We start from the raw sequence: 25,018 nt of genomic DNA on the forward strand, positions 1-25,018 counted from the left end.
TTTATTTTATTTACAGTTACCCAACTGTTGGGTAACTGTAACACCCGCTTAGGTTAAACTTATATATTTTTGTACATTATATTGGGCTCACAGCCCGTAATAAATAAATAATAATAATAATAATAAGTAATTAACTTTAAAATAAATCTATTACAACAATTTAACAAATGTACTGTACTTTTTCTTCCTGGTCTATTATTTAAAATTTTTAGGCAAATGTTATGATTATTATTAATGTTTTTTTTTCAGACTGGGGTATGAATCATGTTTTTTGTTTTCTTATTTAATTTACCTTTATGATAATTTTTTTTTTACCACTCATTAAAAATATTGTGGATTGAATGTGTTACTTAGTGTAACCTACAAAAAATCAGTTATGATAAAATCCTATATGTTATCTACATCATAGAACAATTTTACAATGTGTTACCAACTATAAATCGTATATAAAAAAAACTCTCATGTGATTTTTTTTATTTAAAACATTTTTGTTGTTTTCTGAAAACTGCATTTTTTTCACATGGGACGTTTATTGCTGTTAACGAAGTTCTATATGATTTGTGTCTCATAACTTTTGTCATGATCGTCATCCTCAGAGTTTTACTTACCTTCTCGTCGAATACCGTTATATGTTTTAAGGTGTCCCGTCATTTCGACGCGGCAATCTTGACGCATGTCAAATGGACGCGGCCATTTGGACGAACGACAATTGGACGCATACGTCATTTTGACGCATGGAATTTTGACTCCATCACTTTTAGGCGCAAGTCAATTTTGACGCAAAACAAAAATATAATTTTATACTTATTATAATACTGTTACATCCCGACTGAACGTCGATTCATACATCAACGTAGAGATGAAATACTGATGTTTACAATGTAATAATGTCTTTATTTTCACAAGTTATTAATAATTGATACAAAAATACAGTTTATATGCTATAAAGGTGTTGGTGAGCGGTGTTACGACCTTACTCTGAAATATTGTTTTAAATGACAATGAGTGGTTTTACGACCTGCCTCTAAGTGTCTTAAATGTCCCTAACCGTCTGATGAGCTCTTGTCGTGGTCTTCCTTATATATGCTCGTGTCCGTAGGAGTAGGTGGTCGTACGTGGTGGTGAAATCTGGCACAAGCCAGAATTTGAGTCTCCTGGTGTAATTGGTTATTCTAGTCGATTCACATCCTTTCTTAGTAACAGAGACTTTTTCCGAGAAGATACGTGCGACAATGCTTTTATAGTTTAATTATTTACGTTTTTTATGATGACCTCAGTATGTTATTTTATATTAATTGCCTACTTAGTTATGTCATCACTCATAGTAGAAATGTACACTATGTTTTGAATATTGATAGGGTACCTACGTAACAATACGTATAATATTGTAAAATAATACGACATTTTGTTTAATGCTCGATAGTCATTCTTAACAATCTTATTTAACAATAAATATAAGTTTGAATTTGCTTCATAATATTGGGCCACATAAGTATAGGTTAAAATATATATCGTAATCTGAATCCCGGACGAAAAGACTTTTTGATCGATTACCCTGTAATCTTTAGTAATTTGTTAATCTTTATGGTCACATAAATGGTACACATTTTATCATTATCTTAATATTACGGTTTGCCGTTCAATTATACCTGAAAATTAATACATGGCTGCGTCAGTGTGCTTTATATCGCGCAGTGAGTCGTACATTTTTAAAAATTATCAACTACCTACCTATATCTACATCTGTTAGTGTGCTTTAAATATTTTTACTTGTAAATTAAAAAAAAAAATTATAACATGCCATTGGAGTTTGTAAAAAGTCATCGGGGAAAAGATCTCCTTGTTCATGGTGGATTTATTTATAAAAAAGATAGAGAAGGTAAAGAAAAAATGATATGGATATGCAACGAAATTAAAAATTGTCCAGGACGAGCGCATACAATGCAAGGTACTTATATATTATTTATTTATGTATTTATTTTTATTTTTCATATTTTGATAATGTCAGACACAAAATTATTATTAATAATTGATTACGTTTTTTTTATAAGAACCTACATATTGTAGACTATTAGTGACTATTTTTTTAACACTCAATTGTACTTGTAGGAGATATAATAAAATCCATAGATCATAATCATGTACCAGACGTCGCAAAAATTGAAGCTAAGAAAGCTATAAATCTAATAAAGGAATATGCAACAACAACAGTAACAACTACAAGAGCTATACTGGGAGAAACGTCAGCACAGGTAATAAAATATTATTTATATTTATATAAATATTAAGCCCCCCCCCCAGCACGTAATCAAATCACACCAGACATCAAAAATAAAAAAAATGTATGTTTAAATATTTGATATTTATAATTTTTATAAATTTTAACTACAAAATAATTTGTAAATATTCATGATTTTGAGGAATTTTTGAAGTTTTAAATCACAATAAAACTAACGTTTGAGGAACTTTGTATTAAATTAAAAATACTGGTGAAGTTTTCAACTACAAAATGACTTGCAATTACTTGCCTATGGGTAAACTTTGAACGTACCTAAGTATTTATGTACGTCGTTTAATATTGTTTTAGTTACCATGTGCAGTGGTAGGACAGCTACCGAATATTAAATGCTTGAAGAAAACAATAAACCGGTCTAGAAAAACGGTGGAAGCCAGTCCTGCAAACCCTCAATCATACAATTTTGAAATTCCAAATTACGTTAGACAGTGAACAATTTTTATTATTTGACAGTGGCGATAATGGTAATTATGACGATCGGATTCTATTATTTTCAACAGAAAAAAGTTTAAACGTATTAAGAAATTCGGATCATTGGTTTTCGGATGGAACGTTTTCATCTTGCCCAAATTTATTTGGTCAATTATATACGATTCATGCAGTTTACTCTGGTGCAATAATACCGTTAGTGCATGTTTTGTTGCCCGATAAAAAAGAAGTAACGTATAATAAAATGTTTCAAGCATTAAAATTCCTTAAGTTTGATTTATGTCCGAAATCATTTACAACAGATTTTGAAAAAGCAGCAATGAACTCTATCAAAAATGAATTTCCAAGTACAGAGATACATGGCTGTTTTTTTCATTTTAGTCAAGCAGTTTGGCAAAAAATTCAAAACTACGGATTGACAACAAAATATATTGAAGATGTAACTTTTGCATTACAAGTTAGAAAATTAATAGCGCTTGCTTTTATACCTATTGACAAAGTAGTTAATTATTTTGAAGTTTTATTGGAGAGCGATTTTTATATGGAAAATGAAAATATGTTAACTCCACTAATCACCTATTTCGAAACTACGTGGATTGGAATTTTGGACAGGAGAGGTCGACGTCGACAACCGCAATATCCTATCGAAGTATGGAACTGTTCAGAACGTCTTCAATCTGATCTGCCGAGAACCAATAATAGTATTGAAGGCTGGCATAATGCATTTTCGGCATTAATAAATTGTAAAAAACCAGTCATATGGAAGTTTATAAGTGCATTGCAAAGAGATGAAAGTTTGACAAAATTAATAAAATAACAATTAATTGCTGGGTATGCACCAAATAAAAAAAAGAAATACAAAGACTCATCCAAAAGATTAATTCAAATATGTACAAATGTAAGTGACTTTACAACCGACGAAGTGCTTCAAGGGATTGCGCACAATTTAAAATTTTATAAATAGTACATTTTTTATAAACTATAAACTATTTTGTATAATTTTACTTTATTTTACTTAATATTATAATAAGTATAAAATTATATTTTGTTTTGCGTCAAAATTGACTTGCACCTAAAATTAGTGGCACCAAAATTGCATGCGTCGAAATGACGTATGCGTCCAATTGTCGTTCGTCCAAATGGCCGCGTCCATTTGACGTGCGTCAAGATTGCCGCGTCGAAATGACGCATATTCATGTTTTAATACGCTAAGCTACCTCTATTACCTTTTTTATACTATGTTTAATATAGCTTGGTTAGTGAACAATTAAAATAAACTAATAATTCCAAATTATTTATTTATAATTTATTTATTATCATTATCTCGATCGATTTGAAATTCTTCTATTTAACTGAATACTTAAAAAAAAACGTATATTTCCATATTTTTGTATCTAAGATTATAAATACATTAGGTCTATTAAAAATATCACATAAATAACGAATTATTATTGTTTAGATCCATTGTACATTGGTACGTATAATATATTTAATTAAAATGTATGTAAAATTTTTCTATTTTGATTGAGTTGAATATAGTAACATAAAAAAGGCTTTAAACGTTTTAAAAATCTTAAGAGTATCGTTTATTTAATATTATAAATTTTTTGAAAGTTAATGTAAACTATATAATCAAATAAAAACAAAAAAGCTGGTATCTATGTGGATGTCAGTCTGCTGTACAGTAGTAGGGTACTAGTGGGTTACTGTAATGGATGTGTTTATTTCTATATAGACTAATTTTATTGAACAAAATAAAATACTAGAAACTTTTAATAAATAATAAGTGGACTGTATATTTTGTGAGTGTCGTACCAATTGGCTGGTCCGACGACAACTAACTAATCCGTGGGGACATATTACGGCACAAGCATACAATGATAATTTTATAGATAACAATTTTATATAATATTACAGCGATACTATATATTTTTTTTTTTTTATTTTACACAATATATATACAATCTGTACAATTTTGCACAATTAGCATATTTGATAAGGGTTAAAAATATAATACATGAGTACTTGAGTAAGAAGCCACCCACTAATGGCACTTAACTGGAGGTTGTATGAAACTAGCTATATTTATATATACTGATTTTTTTTTTTGATTTGTGATTTTTTTTTTTTTTTTATAATTTTTTTTAATTGATATTAGTTCCCTAGCAAATCACGGCACCATCTCCTTTTTAATCGACGCCTGGGGTTGCCAGGTAATGTTTGGACGGATAGGTTTTTAATGAGTGGGTTACGGTGTGTTTGCAGCCGGGCATGAAAGATTTTGTAGAAACGTTTAGCTTCTTCTGTCACAGTTTTTATTGACAGGTCATTATGAATAGTGTAATTCGAAACAAAGGGTGGAGCATTAGTAATTTTTCGAAGAGCAATATTCTGAAATTGCTGAATTTTGTTTGTATTGGACGCCTTTGCTGTACCCCATAGTTGGAGACCATATGTCCATAGAGGTTTGAGTAAAGTTTTATACATAAGAACTTTAATTTTTAAGCTGGAGTGTTTATTATTTGTGAGTAGCGTTCGTAGTCTGCGAAGACGGGCATTTAAGGCAAGTCGTTTTATACGGATATGGCTATTCCAGGTGAGGCGCTTATCCAAGTTAAGTCCAAGATATCTAACTGAGTCTGCAGTGGGAATAAGTATGTTATTTAAATAGACATTTGGACAAATGGAGTGACATAAAGTGAATGTTGTGTGTACTGACTTAATGGGATTAGGTTTAATGCGCCAATCGGTGTACCATTCAGACATTAGGTTGAGATGAGTTTGAATATTTGCCGAGGCCGTAATAGGGTTTTTGTCAATTGATATATGGCTTTGTCATCCGCGTAATCAGCTACAGTAGTGTTCTGGGAGATAGGCTGATCAGAAGTGTAAATATTAAAAAGAAAGGGAGAGAGGATTCCGCCCTGGGGAACTCCAGCTAAGATTTTCTCGATTTTGGATACTGAGTAGCCAAACCGGATTTGAAAATGGCGGTCGCTTATATAAGACTTAATTAATAAATATAAACAGGGAGACAGAAATTTTTTTAGTTTAAAAAGTAAACCTTCGTACCAAACTCTATCAAACGCTTGGCTAATGTCGAGAAAGGCACAAGTGCAATAATGCTTGTTTTCTAGGGAGCACGAGATTGCGTCAACTAGTCTATGTACCTGATGTATTGTGTTATGAGCTGAGCGAAAACCAAATTGCGAGTCAGGTAAAATCTTGTTCGTAGAAATGTAAGGTAATAGCCTTTTAAGTATCAGTCTTTCTAGTATCTTACCTAGAAAAGGTAATAGACTTATTGGTCGGTACGAGGAAGGCAGATCAGGTGGTTTGTCTGGTTTTGGAATCATGATTATGTTTGAAAATTTCCATAAGAGTGGGAAGTATGAAAGCCGTAAGGTTGCATTAAATAAATAGGTAAAGAATAGGATAGCTTTTTTCGGAAGACATCTAGCAACTTCTGCAGTAATAAGATCAAAGCCTGGTGTTTTTTTGGTGGAATATTTTTGTATTGCTGTTTTTATTTCATTTGGTGTAAAACACTTTTCAGGGAGATGAAGAGGCATGGGACAATCTAAGTACTGGATAATCTTAGAGGTGAGATTTGGATTATTTACGTCGGGATGTGGCTTAAATATCTCCGCTAGATGTTGACGAAACGTCTCCGCCTTGTCCTCGTCAGTTATAGCAATAGAATTGTCAATTTTGGTTAAAGGTGGTAAACTAGATTTGTATTGTAGGAGTTTATTTGTTTCCCTCCAGAGGCTGCCGTCAGAAGAGGATAAGTTGGATAGCTTTTGTTCGAATATGTCTGATTTGTATTTAAGAAGTTGTTTCTTAAGCGAATTAGAAAGTTTGTTGTAAAGTGCTCTTTGGGAGGGTAAACGAGAAGTTTGATAACGTGCCCTAGCTCTTCTTTTATCCGTAATTAATGAACGTATATGTATCGGTAATGATGGAATGCTATTGGAAGTTGGGGTAGACTTAGATTGGGATGCCCATGCAGCTGATTGAATGATTGAGGTAAATTTATCAACGGCGTTATCAATATCCTCGTGAGTTTTTAATTTAACGTTCAGTGTGATCTCTTGATCTACTAAGTTATGGAACTTAATACGATCTGTTGAAGGATAAAATAATTTTGGAGCTGTCATACGTAATGTTGGGGATGCATTGATTGTCAGAAGTACAGATGAGTGGTCAGAGTTTAGATCCAGGATGTTTTCCGGAGTGCAGACTAAATTGCTTGGTACTTTGGCAATGAAAATATCAAGAATGTCAGGTTTTTTACGTAAAGAAGTTGGCCAATACGTTGGACCTGGAGGTGCTAGAATTGAGTATTTTTTTGCATTGACGAAATTGTGCAGAACATTGCCACGTGGGTTGCCAGCTCGACAGCCCCAAGATTGATGCTTTGCATTAAAATCTCCACCGACTATGAAATTTGAAGTAAATGATGAGAAATAGTCGAGAAAAAGAGTTGAAGATAAGTTGTGTCTCGGGGGGCAGTAAACTGCAGCGATGGTGATAGGTATATGATTCAGCTTAATAGATACAGCACAGTATTGAAGATAATCTTGTGAGAAGTTTGGTAGTGGAGAAAAGGACAAAGTAGATTTAATTATGACTGCAACACCACCATGAGCTTTGTTGTCTGGATGATTGGATTTAAGCAGGGTATAACCTGGGATAAAAACATTGGAATATTTGGTAAAGTGAGTCTCAGTAATTAAGGCAATGATTGATTTTGAGGTGGGTGAGTTATTTGTCATTTTTGTTATTTAAGAGGGATGAGATAACTTGTGTTAAGAGTGTAATTAAGGGGTTAATTACTGATTTAAATTCATCAAGAAAACTTGACATTTTTTTATCAAAATCTAGTTCAGGGGGAGAATGGTTGGTATCTCTTGACTGATTTGAAGTAGCTTGGGCATAAGTTCTCTGGGATGAAGAGGGAGGGAGGGTTATAGGGTTGGTTTCCACAGGTGGGTGGCTTGCTTTTACAGTAGAATTATTATTAGTTGACTTAAAATTAACATTATCATGTAAAAATTTACTTTTATTGTTAGGCTTGTTTCGACGTTGAAGTTCCCTATAGACGCTGCATCCTCGGTAGTTGGCTGGGTGGTTGTCTGCACATAGGGCACATCTGGGAGGAGAGTCTCTTGGTTTTGTGCAATCTGAAGAAGAATGTGAGTCTCCACAGCGGACACAACGAGCTGAGTAGCCACAGTAGGATCGCGTGTGACCATAGTCTTGACAATTGAGGCATTGACTGACCATCTTTGGTTTGTATGGCTCTTCGATTTTAACCTTCGTATGAAGAAGGGAGGATAAGTGATATATTTCATTGGAGTGGTCAGTGGGCTCCAAGTCAATGAAGAAAAGTGGAAGTGGGCGTTTATTTATCTTGTGCAGCACTTTTGTGACCTGCCTAACCTCGTAGAGACGTGTTTCAAGTTCAGCTTTAATCAGCTCCGTAGGTGTGGAGGGGTGCAAATTTCGAATAACCACTCTCAGTGGTTTGTCCTCTTTTAGTTGGAAGGTGTGGTATTCTGCTTTTTGGTCTTTCAAATAACGAATTAGTGTTCTATATGATTCGGGGTTAGCAGTCTGTATTTTTAATCGATCGGTGGAAGATTTGCAGTAAAAATTGTCTACTCCGATCAGCTCAATTAGAACTGAGAAAAAGCCAGGGAAGTCTAAAACTCCTTTCATGAAGATTGGAGGTGGGGGTTTTATATGATCAGTAATGATAGATCCTTCGGAGACAGTGTCAGCTTCGATTATTGTAGCAGCAGGTTCGGTTTGAGTAAGCACTTCATAACGATTTGTCGTTATAAATTATTTATTATTTTTTTTTTTATTTGAGGTAGGATCCGGAGATTTTGGTTCAGATGAATCAGAATGGTTTCATTTACTTGTCTTTTGTGTCCAACCGGCATCCGTGTTATCAACCTGGAGTGAAGTTGGATCTATAGAGTTCAGCATAGGATTATTTGTAGAATTTTTGATTAGGCGAGCTGCCTGTATAGTGTTGCTGTTTTTGTTTTTATCTGCATGTTTATTAATCACTTTCGGCGATGTGGGTACGTTGAGAGATCGCGGCATGTTATCTGTGGGCAAAGGTCGGGTATCGATGCGCGTTGCAGCGATAGCGCGACGGATTTAGTAGACGGTAAGAACTTTATTAAACGTAAACGTAGTTCGTTTACATTTAGAATGAAAAAGCGCACTTAGGCGCACTTCCAGTTTTTATAATTTGTATAAATAAATAGGGAAGACAATTGCGATTTTTTTCGTACTAGGTACGACAATTTTGGACGCGAAAATTTGGCGGGATCACGAAAATTTAACGGAGCGTAATTAAACGTGTGCGACTAGCGACGTGCAGACCGCGACTTATACTATATATAAGTATGTATTGTTAAACAAATACTGTATTGAATTGTGGAACTCACAGTGGCACACGACCACGGAAAATAAACTAAGAGAAATAAAACACTCTGTCGTACTCTGGCCGAAATACACTGACATAAACAGAAAAAATGAAGTGATTCTTAATCGACTCAGAATCGGTCACACGAAACTGACACACGGACATCTTATGGCAAAGACAGATCCACCCCTTTGCCCAACATGCAATACAAACTACTCCATCAAACATATCATCATCCACTGCCCAAACTTCAACGAAGCTAGAAAAGATTTCAACATCCCAGACAACCTGTACGAAGCAATTGGTCCATTTTCAAACTTTCATAGCATAATTTTATACTTTAAAAAAATAGAATTGTACAATAGCATATAATCATTTAATGTAGAAATTAACACATGTAAGCTAATAACCTATGTAGTTGATGCTTAACCAATAAAAAAAAAAAAAAAAAAAAGTATGTATTGCGGTGTTCACACCGTAACAGGATGGTATTAAATTGGAATTCAATGATATAATATCATTGAATGCGAAATAGCCGAAACACAATTCTGAGCAGAAACAGTTTGTCAGCCTAGGATATTTTATAGTTTTATGCTTTATTTATTATTCCAAAAATAATGTAGCAATCTATAAAATTAATTTATAATTAACCAAATCAGATTCATTATAATGTACCCGAAAACTTGGTCATTCGTAGTATATACAATACGTATACAGTAACAAATTCGTACAAATACGTATACGGACAAATTCCGGATTATTCAATTCAAATAAATCAGAAATATCAAAGAATATTTTTCAATTTATTGTTTTAAATAAATAAACAAATAAATTTGTTACGGTTGCTGTTATTTTTTCTTCTGAGTATTGTTTAATCGATGAAACCAATTGAAAAAGATTATCATCTTGTTGATCAATAGTAAACCGCTATAGATTTTTAATTTCAATTAATGTTTCTTAATATGTATTAATCGTTGTGACTTCTTCATGCATTACTTCTTCTTCGTCGTCGGATGAATTACTTTCACAATCATTTTGTGAATGCATTTCTTGGCTCTCCGTTACCAAATTTATATCAATCATCAAAAACTCATTAAGATTATTATCACTATTAAACGATGTACATTCGCATATCTATATTTTATAACTTATTTTACGTTTATAGTACACACGCGCGTGTAAATTTTCCGGTTTATGCAAGGTTTTTACTTGCATGGGACTTACAAAATCGTTCCGTTTCCGCGTTATAAGGTTTCGTTTTATTGAGGATAGGCATCTATATAAAACTATAGAAACGTGCTGGGACCATAGAAAAATTTCGCATTGGATAGTTTTTCGTTTTATTCAGGATCCGCTTTAGACAGTTTTCACTGCACTATAAAGTATTAATATAAGGCATTAACGAAATTAACTACATAATTGAAATCTCGTTTTAAATTTTCAATCCTTACCATAAAAATTATAACTTTTTATACATTTTTAACAACTAAATGATTTGTTAATTTTTTTTAAAATTTGAACTTAAAGCTGATGAAACTAGACAAACTTATGAAGAATCTTGTATTGAATTTTCTAATCTATGACAAACCTTTTGAGATTTAAAAAAAAAAAATTGAAAGGAACTTATAAATGCCAAAACACATGCCTAATTGTTTAAATTTGAGGGCAAACGTTGAGTCTTCTGCACAATTAATTTGTAGTCTAGCAAATCTTTCGCCATACACACATAATGGGTTATGGAATAAATATCCACTTGTGTGAGCATTAGGAAAAATTTGTTTGAATAACGAAAAAATTCTATTTTAATAACTTTTTGATTCAGATATGATTTTTAGGTTAGTAATTGTCATAATGCTTCATCGTAGGTTTCTATTGTGTATGACTAGCCATTGTTATATGCATAAATGGAATTACTAAGCTTAATATAAAACGATTGGTTGTATATTATATCTGGGAAAATATTTAGAGGACATATTTAAAAGTTCTGTCACCAAACGAGTTATCCGCAAATTGAATCTTATTAAAATTGGATTGAGTTGTAAAAACTAAAATTCTACTTTCACTGTTACCACTTTCATATGCCTAAAGCATACGAATGATCAGTTATTTTTAAAATCGGTCCTATAGAAAAAACAAAACAAAAAATATATTGTTTTTATGGAATGGACTGTGGTTATAAGATTTTAATAAATTACAGTTTACTTCAAAATTATTAATTTATATTTTTTATATAAATCAATCGAATTAATTAACTTTTATTATAAATTTCGTCTGTGATTCGTTACTCATAAATTTGATGATCATCACCCTCAAATTTTTACTTGCCTACACATCGAGTACCGTTAATGTATTAATGCGTTAAGCACCTATTATCCTTTCTATACTATGTTTAATAATGGTTCATAATAAACTACAAAAATAAACCAATATTTTTAAATTTATTATTTATCAATATCTCGATCGATTTCAAATTCTTCTATTTAACTGAATATTTTAAAAACGTATATTTATATATTTTTGTATCTAAGATAATAGATACATTAGATCAATTGAATATATCACACGAATAATGAATTTTTATTATTTTCTTTTTTTTAGCAACAGTAGTGTATAGTACGTATATTAAATTAAATTAAATAATTAAATCGATATTCAATTTTAATTTTATGTAAAATTTATTTTTGCTGTACAATTGGTTAGTGGATTCATGAGTGGAAACGGGTTGTCAGTCTAGGATATTTTATACTTGGGCTGTACGATTATATACGATTTTATACGATTATATTATACGATTTTGATTAAATGAAATTTTCTCCAATTAATCGATTTCATCGATAATTTTAGGTATTAAAAAAAACGGTTAATCGTAATTTTGATTATTCGTTTATTAATCGAATATCAATTAATTGTTTATTTCAAATAAACAAGAATTAAGAATAAATCAATAAACTATTTTTGTAGCCATTTCTTGCCGTTCCTAATATTGGGTATTTTCGTATCTTCTATTATGATTTATGAATGACGCTATATAATATTAAAATTTGTATTTATTTAGTTATCCAAAAAAGCATTTTAGTGATTAATATTTAAATATTCAATAATTAATACTGCCAAAAGCTGTTTTGACATATATCGATTATTCAATTTAATATTCATTATTGTATATATGTTGTGAATACTATAAAGTATTAATTTAAGTCCTTAATTACATTAACTATTAAAATTAGAATATTAAGTATCTTTATAAATTTCAAGTACCCTCAAATAATAATTTTAAATTACAACAATATAGCTAAAATTCTTATTTTTGGTTATTTAATATGTGATTTCATCCAAACTTTAACTATTATAACAACTATAAAAAAATTGTGTTTTTTTAGAGATTTTTCTGTTATAGAATTAACTACGTGGAAATTCGTTGAACATTTTCAATCGTTAGCTATTAAAGTTAAATGATTTATAGATTTTTAACAACTCAATTATTTGTAAATTTTCAATTAAATACATTTTTTCAAAAATTGAACTTAAACAGTTATAAAAAACGTGTCTATGAATTTTTAATAGTTTCCAACTGCTATTATATAAACTTATAGGGAACCTTATATTCAATTTTTAGGATTTGAAACCCAATGAATAAAGTTTTATATTTTAATAAAAACTAAAAAAACTGAAATTTCAAATGTCTATAAATTTCAACTTTAAATGGTTATAAAAATAAAATGTGCTTGTGTATTATTAATATTTTCCAACTACTGTTATATCAACTTATGCAGTACCTTGTATTCAATTTTCAAGTTTTTGATCAAATTAATAAAATTTTATTCACATTTATAAAATAAAAACGGAAAATTTCAAATGTCTAAAAATAACTTAAAAATTGTTGAAAATTGTTGAAAATGTTATCAAAGGAAATGATAAAATAAACACATGGTATAGATTTAAAATTTCTAAAATAAACCGTTTTGAATAACAACAAAATAAGAATATCGGTACAAGGGAAATTTAGTGAATATCCAATTTTTTAATTCAAATGCTCATAAATATTTAGTTTGACTTTCCGGTAGATATTTTTTATTTGATAAAAGTAGACAAACTTATGAAGAATATTGTGTTAAATTTTCAAGCCTTAGATTTAAAAAGAAAAATTTTTATGAGTTTCTAACTCAAAATGTATTACAAATTTTTGTGTTTTTTACGTATTTTATCAAAATGTCAACGCTTATTAATAATATAATATTATTTAACTATCATTGTGAAAATATTTTAGGAGCGTTGTATTACATTTTAAAGCTATTTTACCCAATGATTATAATTTTATTGTCATTTATAAAAACGAAAATCTAAAAAGATTGACAAATTCAAATGTCTAAATTATATAAAATACAGAAAATGCCAGTTTAAAAATTCATTGAAAATTTCAAGTGTGTTCCTTGATTTTTTTTACCCTACGCGGTGGTTTTGAAAACTACTGTGAATTTCAAAATTTTACCTCCCCCAATGCGCTAACTAGATTCACTTTCCAATCGAAAAAGCTACTGAAGCTGAAAATCGAAGCATTATTTTGACAACTTATCGTGTACACAGACACAAAAAAATAAAAATAATGATACCAAAACAAAAAAATAAGAAACACACATCATTATAAAATCATTACATTCGTCGATCCACTTAGAATCTATTAGCATAAAAAAAACTTAAAATATATAAGAATTATATCATGGTATTATAAATGAAAATAAATGTTTAGTCTAACAGATATTCATGTTTGATAAAAATGTAATACACTTTAGTTCATTGCAATGTATTTTCCATACATTTAACTCATAATTTATTATAGTCTTCTAATCTATTTAGTGTTTTAGAAGAAATATAATATCATGCACTAGATATTTCAACCATATATTTTTTTAAATTGCTGTAATAATTTGTGAATAAGCTCATATTAAATCTTCTGCCATCTTGAAAATGTTAAATCTCGCAAGCGATCGACTCTCATCGATAGATCATTGTAATGTACTACGTAATGAAATATTTTGTAGAATAAGTGTATACATAATATAGTGTATTTTTTAGATTATGTCAATCATTAACTATATAATATAATTTACTAAATATTTTGTTTGTTAATTTATTTCTAGAACATTGGGGTATGTTCATTTTGTATATATATATATTTTTTTTTCAATGATGTGTTTAATTTTAAAAATTAAATTCATTGGGTTTGTATCTCTCATAGCATTTGTAATGATTACCGTCCTTAAATTGTTACTTACTCATCGAGTATCGTTATATCTATAAATCAGTTTAGTTAATTTTTTTTACCACAATACTAAGTATAAACTATTAATTATTACCTATTTTCTTTTCTCTACTATGTTTTATATTTGTTCAAAAACTATAAAATAAACCAAAATTTGCAAATTTTTTATATGTTTATATCTCGATCGATTTCACACTATTCTATCTAACTGAATATTTTAAAACGTATATTTCTATCGTTCTGTATCTATGATTACATGGTAGGTTCACGGTATATCCATTAACAATATCACATAAATAATGCATTTTTTTTGTTTTGTTTTTAGTTGGTAAATTTAGTGGTACGTATTATCTATAATATATGAGGTTTTAATTTTATCAAAAATGTATTTTTATTGATTAAATTGAATTTACCACTGTAAAGAGTTATTCTAGCCCACGAGGAATTCCAATCCACTAATACAATAAAAAAACCCCCTACCTCTTTATCAACCTTTGTAAACCAAATTATTGTAAACTCTACTTTAAACCCAACTTCATATCCCCATAAGACGTATGCCCAAGCTACCACCGAAAATGCAAACACCCACTCTAAACAGACCTCTTCCTCCATTTCAAGCATATCTTTTGGATTGTCATATTTTATTGTGGAACTAAAAATCTGATTTGCTCTCTGATCTACCTACTAACTACCGTTATCAATAAACTATTATCCAAAGGTGATAAATAGTCATTAAGTTATTCATGATTCGAAATGCATCTTTCTTTGGAATTCTAACGGCATATTGCAACAGACAAATTAATTAAAAGCTCTTCTTAACGAACAAAATATAGATATAATCTTAATAATCGAAGCCTACCTCACTCCACACACAACTTTCCGTATTCCCGGTTTTCAACCGGTGTAAGACATAAGGGAGCGCGTAAAATAGCCGAAAATATTTCAGCCGATCCGTATTTTAGCCGAAAAATATTTAAGCCGAAAAATAATGGATTGGACAAGTATATTAGCAGAACCGTATTTTAGCCGATAAATATTTCATCCGACCGTATTTTAGGCGACAAGTATTTTGTACGAACTGTATTTGAGCCGACACATATTTTGTACGAACCGTATTTTAGCCGACAAGTATTTTGTATGAACCGTATTTGAGCCGACACATATTTTGTACGAACCGTATTTTAGCCGACAAGTATTTTGCACGAACCGTATTTGAGCCGACACATATTTTGTACGAACCGTATTTAAGCCGACAGTAATTTTGGCGACATTATTTTAGCCGATATTAATGTAACCGACATTATTTAAGCCGACAACTATTTCAGCCGACAATATTTTAGCCGACAAGTATTTTTGTACGAACCGTATTTGAGCCGACACATATTTTGTACGAACCGTATTTAAGCCGACAGTAATTCAGCTGCCGGGTGGGGTCAGTTCGACACTGTGATAAGCATTTATGATAATATTGATAATTTATACAATTATATTTAATTATAATTAATAATTAAAATAATTATTTTAATTTTTACAATTTTTCGAACGAATAATGGATAACTACTTGAATATTCATTAAACTAACCATTTAAATGAAATCTACATGAAATTCCCTATCGATAACCTATTCCGCCGCCTATTATTCTCTAATGTACTATAGGTACTAGGTATGATTAATCTCACTTAAAAACGCACTCCCACAGTTTATACTTTCATAATGAAACCGAAAAGCCGAGTTTAAATTCATATTCTATTGCATATTGGTATATTACTATTATTATAGTTTAATTGTTAAGTTTATGAAATGAATCTGATTATATATGTAGGTACCTGTGACCTGTATTTATATTTTCTAAACTGCATATTTTTTACTATAATTTTGTTCATTGTCAAATAAAGATTTATTTAGATAGGTATACACAATTTTCCAATTTATATTCTAATAATAATAACATAATAATCTAATAAATATATTAATTTCAGTGAACATTTTACGGATATTCATTAAGTATATATTAATTGGATATCTATAAATGATCTATTGTAGGTATATCCATTAGTTGTTATATATCTCGGAAAAAAAGAACAAGTAAAAAAGAACACGGAAAAAAAGAACAAGGGAAAAAAACACGGAAAAAAAGAACAATTTTTAAAAATTTTAAATACAGGTGTCCCACGAAGATTTGACACTCTGAAAATAATTTTAGTTCTAATCAATATAAAAAAAAAAATATTTTTTTATATAATGCATAGACATTTGCGCTATATTTTGGTATACATTTCAAAAAATATAAATTTACCTAGGTGCATAATAAATTTAATAATATGGTATTTAAAAATGCCAATAAAAAATGTATATTTTTAAATATTATATTGATATATTTATGTATAATATATTTCTATACTATTTACTCGAATATTCATTTATTCTGACTCCTGTAAAATTATAATGATATTATCATTAATTGATAAATGATTAATAATAATAATTTGATATATTTTTAGTGTAAATGTGTATAAATAATCATTTTTAAGCTTCATAATCAATTAATATATTTATTCTTTTTATACATCCCAATTTTAAAAAAAATTTTCTTTTTTCCGTGTTCTTTTTTTCCTTGTTCTTTTTTACTTGTTCTTCTTTCCTTGGACTTTTTTTCCTATTACTATTTTTCAAAATTGTATTTTCGCTGCGACCCATTGATTTAATGCATTGTGGATATTATCCATTATAGTTGTTTGGATTTTATTCTATTACGTGATTTTACTATCACAAACACAATAGTTACATCTAATTATCATTTTACCGCTCATAGATAAAAATGTGACTGTGTCTTATACTTATTGCATTTAAAATATCTAAAAACAAAAATAATGGTTATGTTTATCCTTACTCTATGTCTATGGTATATACGCAATTTTGTATACTTAACTATATTATTGAGTAGATTCAATTCTGATACCTACCTATACCTTGTTGTACTCCACGTATCCACACCCCCATAAACACATTTCATTTTATAATACAAAGATATGAAAGATATTTATTAATTTATAGTTTATAATTTTTAAATAGATATGAGTTATTAATATTTTAATTTATAACATATGAATTATTGGTTATTAAGTTAATTAGAAAATTAACTAACTAAAAATTAAAAAATTAAAAAAAATTATCATTTCAACTATTCTTCAAACTAGACTCTATGCATTATTTTATAAATGTATAATAATATATTAATTACCTTATTACCTATTTAGGTACTTTTATTAAAATTATAAACCAATAATTACACCTAAGAACTCGGAATATACTCATAGGCATGAGTAATGAATGGCGCTACCATAATGAACCAAAAAAATCCCTATACACCAAAGGCCGTATTTTTTTAAATCCCCCTCTCAATCAAATATTTATGTAATCTAAAAAAAAAGTCTGTACTAATATCTATTTTAAATTAATACTCTACAGTATTTTCAGTACCTTTAAAGTTTAAATTTAACTCTAGATATATTATTGATCTATAGAGCCCAGAATTACACCACCTAGCTACAAATTACAACAACAATAATTTACAATAACAGATGCGAACTGTGCCGTCCTCTGTCTTAAGTCTTTAAAGTATTTATTAGGTTATCTGAAGTCAGGAAATCACTTCGACAATACATGTTATTAACAAAATAAAGATAGGTTTTATTTTGACGAACGTATCTTAATAAGTAAATAGTAATTATAATAATGCATAGGTAAAAGAATTTTTTTTTTTTTAAATAAAAGTTGTAACCCATATCTGACTTAAAACAGTTAAAACTCGGTTGACCTGCGCCTGTCTAAAATTGTAGGGGCAGCCCCAGGCACCAGTTAACAGACTTGTACAGCAAACACATGGGCAGTATTAATAAATATTTAATAATGACTAATGAGTTAATTATTAAACTATGAGTTGTGATGGTAGGTAAACAACAAAAATAATATTATAACTCGTGTTGGTACTAGTGTACACTTTGTTAATTAGTCAATCCTAAGTATTTTATAAAAATGATGATTTTTGTAATAGATAATTCAATATATACAAATAAAGTAAAATATAATATATTAATGTAGCCATAAGGCAGTACTTAGGTATTAGATAGGCCATGATAAAATAAATCTATATATTTAAATTATAACTGTTTGTAATTTTGTCATGATTAGCCGCGGTACAGAATACAGATTAGTTCTTTCTAGATCAGTTAGACCTTAGTGCTAGGTTTCATGAACAATCACTAAACATTAAACGAATTAATAGCTAGTAAGGTAATGATCATTTAAACATGATTTGATAGCCCATCAACTATGATTAGTCCATAACACTTTATTGAACCATTTAATTAATAAACGGTCAGTGTAACCCAGCGTCCGGGTAATAGCCCGAACCACAGATTATGAAATAGATAAAATCTATATGTTTTATCCTTTTTGTGTCAAAACTTTTTTTTTGAATGGTAATTTGGACAATTTTGTATATTAATATTTAATGTATTATTTATTTTTTTCATTCTTATCAGTTTTTTGTAGTCATATCAAACGGTTGGTAAGGTGTTACCAACCGTTTGATACCAAAACTAACTTTTATCATTAAGTTATAAAATAATGTCGGCTAAATTACTGTCGGATAGAATACTTTGTCTGCTAAAATATGGTTCGGATATAAAAATTTGTCGGTTCAAAAACGGTTCGGATGGAATATGTATCGGCTACAATACAGTTCGGACGAAATATGTCTCTTCTAATATACGGTTCGGCTAAAATATGTGTCGGCTAGAATACGGTTCGGCTAAAATATGTGTCGGATTAAATATTTGTTGGCTTAAATACTGTCGGCTAAAATACGGTTGGACGAAATATAGTTCGGATGGAATATTTTCGGCTAAATTATAGCCCCTCAGACATAAGTGCCAAAATAAGATAAGAAAAAAAAAGTCGTATCGTACAAAAGCGTCAGAAATTAAATAACAGAATTAAATTAAAAAAACTCCAAACGCTTAATCCTTAATCGACAAAATATGTATTATCTGATTACGATAGATTGTCAAATAGACATTGGGTGAGCAGTTTGTGTTATAACATATTGTTAGTACCTATTTCGTAATTTCGTCATTTTATTTTTATAAAAAATCAACCAATTTATTAAATGTATAAAATATTGATGTGCATGTATATTATAATTTATTATCGACATTTTATTTTTATAAAAAATCAACCAATTTATTAAATCTATTAAATATTGATGTGCATGTACCTATACCTATATTATAATTTACTATCAACATAATAATATTAATATAATATAATTTTTATAAGATATAGAAATTTTTAAATAACTACCTACTTAATACTTATATAAAATATTAATTTTGGCGCAAATGATAGGTCATTTTTGTACCTTTGGTGCTTATGTCATATGTTGGGTATAGCAGGTATACAATATTAGATTGGCGCTTATGTTCTACAGATTTTGGCGCAAATGAAAGATCATTTTTGTACCTTTGGTGCTTATGTCATACAGCCTTTTCAACATACCACTGTGATCAATATGACCTCTCGTCTGATAATACACCTGCTATTTTAACATTAAATAATTAATTGATCTCACTACCTAAACCTAACCTATTATTTGACACCCTCGTCTACCCCTTCTACCAAGTACCAACAAAAGACTCCCCAAATACCTATCCAATCTACTAACCTTAAAACGTTGTGCTAGAAATCATTGGAAACGTACACATCTCCCCAGTGACAAAAGTTACTATAACGACATTACCTGTTCCTTAAAAACTCTTCTTCGCAAGTACAACACAGAAAATTACCAAAATTATATAAACTCATTAACAAACTCAGACAACTCGCTTTGGAAAGCCAATCAAATTACTAAACATCTACCCAAGAAAGCCATCTTACTACTAACTTTCATTTATAACCCAATCCTTCGTCTTTCTTATATTCCTCACAATATGTGAAAACACTCTATTATTATCTTGATTCGTAATCCTGATAAGCCACCCAACTTTCCTTCTTCTTACCGACCCGCCAGTCCATTACCTCCTTCTCAAAAATTGGCTGGGATATCATTTCAAAGGTTGAACCATTTATAGTGATTCTAAAAGGTGATGGAAAAACAACTCATTGTAAGACCGGTACCTGCTTTCATTGCTTTCTATTTTTCTTCTATCACTCTGTGTCTTGAATAATGTAGCAGTAAAAACATAATCAGATTCTGTGCATTAAATAATTTCATTTAAATGGATTCTAATGATGTGTTAAATTTTGAGATGGTAGATAGTTACAGAAAGTTAAATACAACACAATTCCATTAAAAAGAGTTAACTGTCAACGATAAAAAACAAAAAAATGTTTAGTTTGTTGACGAAATACCGAAACACCTATTTTGTATATTTTTGAATTCAATTTTATTTACACATAAATACTAAAAATACGAACGAATTCGAGTTGATTCCCAAATATCGAAATTGATTTCTGGGTAAATGCACCATTGATTCTAATAAACATTAATAATGACAATTTAACTAGGCATATCAAATTAACTTTACAAATTACCATGATATATTCAATAAACAATTTACTTCCTGTCTTATACTGACTTAGTGCAGTGACTATACTCAGGAATATGCTGTAATTGGGCTTAATGCACGTTAATAATTTAAATCAATAAATATGGTTAAAAGTATTGGAATAGTTAGTTTATATACATTATATGCTATATACCTACCTACGTATTTATTAATGCTAATAATAATAAAATAATGATATCAACAATAAATAGTATCATATAATAGATTGTATGTTTGCAATAGAGAATATATTTTATTTTTTAATGTAGTATAAATTTACAACACACATTTTTTACAAATTAAGTTGAAATTTGGCTTTCGTTCAATTATTTAATATTTTCACCAATAAACTATCCATTTTCACCAATCTATATTAGATATAGTATAATATTTATTTTTACCCAGACATTGTAAAACCAATAAAATGAAATATGAAAATCGGTATCTACATATGGATTGTATTTGAACATTTGTATGATGATAAATAATTTTAATCGGGCTACAGCGGCGGATTTAGGTATGTTGTGGCCCCTGGGCGGAATGCATTGTGGGGGCCCCTGGGCTGCAGCCCACTCAGCCCTCCCTTAAATCCGGCCCTGATCGGGAACCAATTCCGTAATACCCGAAACTACACGTACCAGTGACATGAGTATGATAAGTTTTGAAGGTTTTGAAAAAATATGGAAATTCAATAAAAATGTTTCATCTGATGAATAAAGAGTTGTAAAAAACGTAAATAGTTACTAACGTATATGATGTAAAATGTATAGATTTTAAGAAAAACCAAAAAAAAATTAGAATTTGTCACAATGTAGTTTATTTTTACAGATCTTAGACAGAAATATACGACTTATGTAGCACGTATGTATAATTTGTGTGTATTAAAAATTAAAATTAATTTTAAAATATACTATAAAAGTAATAATGTAGTGTCTACATTTTCAATATCAAACATAATATTATAACGACTGTTGGTAAAATATGAATATGGTTTTAGAATTTGGTTAGAATTTTTTAGTATTTATATTAAATACCAAAATATTTTAAGTAAGTGGTGTTAGCCTAACCTTAAGTTATCGACAGATTTATTTATTCATTCACCCAAAACAATTACAATGAAATACATTAATAATAATAGCTGATACGAATACAAACTGAGCTATAAGTTCGTATCTAGTATACGGAGTTCAACAATATTACAATTCGTTTAAAGTAAATTACTTGCACAAATAAAAATATGAATAAATATAACATGAAAATAGAAACTTCAGAAAAAAAAATTAACATCAACAATCAACATTACATATAGCCCAATATTTAATATTTATGTATATACTTAAGGACTTCTTATGATTTTATTGATACACACATTCTCATCAAGATAACTATTTTATTTATGGCCTTTGTTATTTGATTTTTATTAATTATATAATTGGTATTATTGGATTGACTTTCACATAAACTTTTTATTAGACTCTTTACTTCATTATTTAAATTGTTGAAATAGTTATGACCATGTAATTGGGAAAGTTTCTAAAATTAGTCAATAAAGTATATGAGTGTTTAATGTATTTTTTCCTGTTCAATCTATTATTTCTGTAGCTTTGAGTGTATGGTTTTGTATAGATTTGACTAAAATTTGCCTAATGTATAATTTATAAACATATACCTAATATATATTTAATTTAGTATATAGTTGAATAATTCCTCTGATGGGTATTTTAGTGGTAGGGCGAGTATGCTACTTTTATAATAATGTTTTGTGTAATAATATGCAATGTATTGATATCTGTTCTGTTAGAGCTTCCCCAACATGTTTTGCCGTAAAATAGAATCGAATTACACAGTGCCAATAGTGCCATGTACATATTTTGTCTTATGCCTAATTGATTTTTAAGAAATCGAATTTTGTAAAATAATACAGTTAAGTTCCTAATTTTATTTTTCATTGATCATTTTAGATTTAAACCTATTGTCACTCCTAAATATTTGAATGATAATACAATTTTAATGGATTTGCAACTACAATTTATCATACCTGCAGTTCTACATTTATGTATTATAATTATAAAGTTATATGATATAATATAACTTATATCCAACAAGAAGCTGTGAACGTATAGTAACTATTTACATGCAAACCTATTTGTTTATGTTAAGAGATAACATATTTTTTTCCTTCCAGTCATAGATAAATAATAAATCAATTTCGACAGTTTGTTTCAATTATTCCCAATTATGTTCGAAATTAACTAGTGCTAGCTTATCCGTGAACATGAATAATTTACCTTTTAATAAAGATCCCGATATAGAGTTAATATATATTACAAACAAAATATAGGGCCTAATAATGTACCTCGAGTGACTCCATAATCTTTAACATAACAATGATTGCTGTAATGAGATTCGATAGTGGTTAGTTGCTGTCTGTTATTTAGATAACTGGTAAACCATAGTCATCATCCCTTTTGCTATGTAAATAGTTATTAATGTCAATTAAAGCGTCTTCTGTTCCTAAATTTTTTCTAAGCCTGTATTGTCCAGTTAATATTATTTTATTTCCCTCAAAGTATTTTAATAATTGATTTTTAATTATTTTTTAATGGATCTTAGCAAAAATTCTTACTATTGACATTAGTCTATAATTATTGAAATCAGTTATATCTCCTTTCTTATGAATCGGTACGATTCTAGCTACTTTAAGTTATGCTACAGTTTATTATGTGTACAATAGGTAATATCACATTGTCTCCTATTTGTTTAAGAAATAGTGCTGTATAACCATCAAGTCCAGTTGCAGATTTGTTGTTTATATTATTTAATACATTTTTTACTTCGTAACTGCCAATGGTATTTAACTTGAAGTTGGAGCTTTTGCTTGATTTATTATTAGTATTTATTCCGAGATTAGAATGTATATTATTCGTACTATCATGAAAATTATTTCCGGTTATTGCGATGTATGAATTTACCATGTTAAAATAGTCTTTAGGGCGTGGATGTTGGATAATATGTTGTGTACCTACGTCTACATGACAAATTAAATAAAATACGCTTGACGAAATAACCGACTATATCTTTTATTAAGCAATGTAAAATAATTTCATTAACAGGAGTTCGAGAAGTTCGGTCAGATATTCTGTTGGAATACGACTGACTCCCCTTGGGGACGAGCGCGAACGACCGGGCCGCTCGCGCTGTGGCTACCAAAACTGTCCACGCAGCGGAATGCCATAATATGCTGTCGCCACGCTCGTTCCCACGGGTACTCGGATACATAATATATAATAATAATAATAATAATAATAATAATAAAAATAATAATAATAATAATAATAAATGCTTATTCACTACTTATAAATTAAATGGTTCATAACAGATATATTATGTCCTTTATTATTTGATTGATTGGAAGCCCGGTAGAATTAATTTTTCTCCCCGATAATTCATTAATCACTTTCCAGATTTCCTGTCCATTACCTTTACATGTTTCTATTTTATTGTTATAAAATTGTTCTTTAGCATTCCAAATGAGTCTTCTTAATTTATTTCTATAAGCTTTGTAATAGCAATTTATCATTTGACACGAGAGAAATATTAAATAATTGCTGATAAGAAGTAAACCGACTTTTACGTATTAGGTACGTATAATTAAAAAAGACCCATTTATATAAATATTAGACAAAATTAGGTGCCTATGTAAGTTAATTTATATAAGTTTAGAAAAATCCCGGTTGAAGATATTTTAAATAAGAAAGTATTTAAATTTAAGATAAAGAATATTATGATGTCATTAAAGTATATAATAAAAAATTAAGATTTTCGAAACATTTTACTAGTATCTTTTTTGTAAAATTTCTTGCCATAACTTACCCATATGAAACGATAGCCCAATTCCTTACCTTTCATTCTCGATTCCCAGAATAGTAGAATTTAAGACTTTCGTTTATATTATAGATTCGATGACTTTTGTATTCAA

At 29.3% G+C, this 25,018-nt stretch overlaps 1 pseudogene; it reads left to right on the plus strand.

Moving 5' to 3' along the window:
• The first annotated feature begins 420 nt into the window (after window positions 1-420).
• Window positions 421-25,018, plus strand: part of LOC149054230 (uncharacterized) — a 168,941-nt pseudogene continuing 144,343 nt past the window's right edge.

This window comes from Diuraphis noxia, unplaced genomic scaffold (genome assembly GCF_037042655.1).
Source record: "Diuraphis noxia isolate RWA-SAM2 unplaced genomic scaffold, SU_Dnox_SAM2 contig0009, whole genome shotgun sequence".
NCBI classification, from domain to species: Eukaryota; Metazoa; Arthropoda; class Insecta; order Hemiptera; family Aphididae; genus Diuraphis; species Diuraphis noxia.